Source organism: Teleopsis dalmanni, chromosome 2, assembly GCF_002237135.1.
Source record: "Teleopsis dalmanni isolate 2A chromosome 2, ASM223713v2, whole genome shotgun sequence".
NCBI lineage: Eukaryota > Metazoa > Arthropoda > Insecta > Diptera > Diopsidae > Teleopsis > Teleopsis dalmanni.
The window spans coordinates 237,675,139-237,679,407 of record NC_051847.1 but is presented as its reverse complement, the minus strand read 5'-3'; positions in this window follow the sequence as shown (position 1 = coordinate 237,679,407).

The following is a 4,269-nucleotide window of genomic DNA, read 5'->3' as shown; positions in this document are numbered from 1 at the left end:
TACCAACACCGCGTTATCAAATCTCAGAATGGCTACAGGTTCCTCTGGGAGGTATGCAGATCTGAGGTCAATTATTGCTTAGTCTGATGAAGTGCTAAACAATAATCCAGTCAGGGCGTAATGAGGGGTTTTGAAAATACCTCGAGTTAAGGAAGAGTAATAGTGCTCAAGTGCAAGATTGTAGTTGAAAGTCGAAAATTTTTCTAAAATTATTAGTGCAATTCTTTAATAATCGTTTTGAGTAATGTCACACACCTATCATCTGAGTATTCTATATTATTCATTTGCATATTCGATGAATACTAAACTAAATTTTCTTCACTTACAAACACATTTTAAATAACAAAAAATATGATTAGAAGGGTAGATAATAATATTAAATAATAATATTAAAGTGCGTAGAGCCCTTGTACAGCTTATTTTTTTCAATAATTTTTTAATTTTGTAATGGAAAAAGAAAAATAAGAAGGTCCAATATTGTAAACGCTTTCCTAAGTTTTTCTGTTTTCAAGTTTTAAATAATTACAACTTATATATATATGGGACAACTAAACATTTCGACAGACAACTGACCTTTTTTTTTCCTTCTTGCAGTGTGAAGGTTGCTTATGTGAGTTGTTATTAATCCAATGCTCGCATTTTTTAAAAATGAAAGAACTTTGTGGTATTTCATTGATAAAAATTTCAATTTATCAAATCATTCGTGCGTGAAAGAGTAATTTAAATGAATCATATATTAAATAACTCAAAAATCGGAAGTGCTATGCGTAAAGTTCATGTAAAGAAAACACAAAATAAATTATTTTTACATGCTTTATTTGTCACAGAAGATGCAAAAAAGGTCACGTTTTCATTTTCATTGATTTTATTTTCATAAAGAAATACATCATAAAATTAATTTAAAAAAAATTGATTGTGTCTTTTAAAAATTCAATTATAATATCAAAATTATATTATATATATTATATATAATACCAAAAACTTGATTGATCTTAACTATCACACACTTCATTGCATGACTAAATGAAATTATGGATTATAATTAAAATCTATGTAAGAAACTTTATAAAAATAACACTTTAAATGAATATTTTATGAATATTTTAATATTAAATTAAATTTTATTCAGTATGAGCGTTGCTAAATTAAAGTAATATATAATACTGTATAGTGCGCGCAAGAGGTAATGCCACACGATCCCTTCTGTAAACAGATTGATAGTGATGTGCTGCAAATTTTAACGCACAACTAAGTGCTTCAGCAAATCAACAATGCCTTCAATTGATATTCGAATAGAACAGAAAATTACTCTCATACAATTCCTACTATATAAATCCCTATTTTTCATATTATAAGCGTGAGCAAACGCAAGTTATTTTGTTTTGTTTTTGCTAAAGATTTAATCTTTAAAAATATATATATGGAAATGTAATAAATAATATTAACTATCGATGTAAAGATATTTTATAAATTTATATTGATTATTTGGCATTTGGTAAATTATGTTAATGTGTGCGCCTCACACCTCCGCACCTTAGAGCAGTCGTCACTGGCTTCTATGGGTTAGGAAGAACTCCTTTCTTTAGTCCAAAATAAAATATTTAAGTATTTCGAATATGAAGTAAATAATGAACTTAATATAAAGTAAATGAATTTTTACGTCCACCAGTATCTTTTCCAAATTTGCAAACATGTAGTAAACGTTAGCGGTCAAATCTTTCATATCGGTGAATTTAAAATATAAATGTAAGCAAATTACACATCCTAACTAGTGATTTCTGATATGGTACAGTATTTTTATAAATGAGAATTTTGTGAAAATGAAAAAGTCTTTTTCATTTATATTTGTTTGTAGCAATTTTCTTTATCAAAGTAGCCCATGTATAATTGCACTGTGCGCAAAATGGGAAGTCCTTAACCTTAATGCAAAAATTTGTGCTTTTTATTACTTATACTTGTTGTTTATAAATTTTTAAAAAAAATTCAGCTAATTTGTTCTTTAGTCACGGATATTACTTCATTAAAATTATTTGATTAAATATCTTTTCATATTCATATTTCATAACGTTTTTTAAAATTTAAGAAGTTTATAGAAAAATTTAATTACAGGCGCAAAAAACCACTCTCGCAATATTAGAAGTATTTTCTCATCTTCTGCTGTTTGTGGATTGTAGCCTCAATCATCTCTTGATGTAGAAGTAAAATATTTGACAGAAATTTTTGACAATTTTGTTTACAGTTCCTTGACTTTTGAACTTAAAATTGGTACTTAAAAGCTTTAACATATTTACTGAATATCTTTACTGAATATCTAGCAAACAATGTTTGAAATTTGTTGCTATTTCCATCTTCTTTAAATATACCTACAATATCTAATACAAAATGTAAATCTTTGAAAGGCATTTGGGATAAAATAAAACTTTTTAATTTGATTTGCTACGCTTATTAATTATTCAAAAGTCTAACAAGAAGTGCTATTTTGACATACCGGAAGTATGATATGAGCTAAGAGATATGAGATCAATGTTAAATGAGAAAAAAACGTGACCAATAAATTCATGGAATTTTACTAGAAAAGCAACACAACATTAAATATTCAATTAAAGGTTTATATTATTCATTATGATTTTATAGTGACTTTCACTTAACTTCCACTTATTTTAAACGGATGTCTACAATTTCAATCAAAGTTAAAGTGGAATATATAATTTACCATTTTGTATCTTGTCTTCTTGTATTTACAGTATTCGATACGTCTAGGTAAATTGCATCTATTAAGGCTCGCATAACAAATGCCACAAACACTTGCCGAATTTCGCACGTAATATGCCAACATTTTTATGACGATGATGATAAAACCACTTTAGCAGTTTTAGGAAATGCGAGTAGAGTTTCCACAACTCAGGCTCTAATTATCTATTCTGAGGAAAATGGATATTGATGTTGGGCATCATTGCTGTTAATGTGTTTGCTTGCGCTTTATTGATGAAAAATCAGTGCTGAATACTTTAATGTCAAAGTGAAACTAACATAAAATGAATGCATATTGAGTGATTGGTGCATTAACAATTCTTAGATTTGTTTAAATTATTAGCGTTTAAAAAGTTATAAAATTTAATAATTATAATGTGTGTATCTTATAAGTAACTTATCTTAATAACAGTTTCTAATATGGTTCTAATAACAAGTGTTTTCATTAAAATCAGATGTTTATTATTTTTAATTTTTTCTAGTGTAAACAATTTACACAATATTCTTATGAATTTTATGAGTTCATTTAAATATTTCAAGACTTTACACCACCCAATCTTCTCAAGTACTTCATGATGAGATAAAAATTAATTGAATTTTTAAAATTTTTCTTAGCCTGAAACATTTTTGAAGGAAGCTCTGCTATGGCAAAATTCCTTAGGATGTCTTTGGGCGTTTAATTCAATAAATTTTAGAAAATTTTACTTTTATTTGATTTTATGCAATTACAATTATTTAAATAGACTGTTACTGGAGGAGACGAAAACATATTGATGGTAAGGTGTTGACCTTGTTTCTGTAACAAAAGTCTGTTCTAGAGTGTGACTTCGATAAATTAAATTTTTCACTGTTAATAAATTTATAAATTTTTAGTTAAATGTAAAATAGTTGTGAAAAGTATATTAAGCTTTTATAAGAATATCTCATTTAAATGAGCTAATAAAATAAGAGTTGTAATGGCTATAAAATTTGTATTCAATTCAGTCAATTAAATGTCGATATTTATAAAAAGGTTTTTCGCTAATTATATAGCAGAGAAGCAACAGCTTTCGCGGTATTATTGATTCTAATTCATCGTATTCCTTTATTTTATTATCTCCATTTGAATCATATGTCTATAAGTTTCTTTTTTTGAAGAAACTGCATACATAGGTTAAACTAAATGGAAGATTGTCACACAAAGACCGTAATATTGGAATAATAACGTTCAGCGGTTTATTAAAACAATGCATTGGTAGTGGTTCCAAACTATTGATGGCATAATCAATACCATCAGAGGTAACAAATTATTTACAACCATTTGTAGTCTCTTAAATTATTGAATATTTGCACCAAATATGAATGAGAACGCTTGTAATAACTTTTTCAAGATTTATATCATTTTATATCAGCTTATGATATCATATGCTATATTATTATAAAAGCTATACTTCAATTCCTTTTTTACTTGAACTTTTTTTATTTTACTTTGATTGGCTTTAATGGGTAAATTTTTATTTAAAAAAAAATACACCTCAT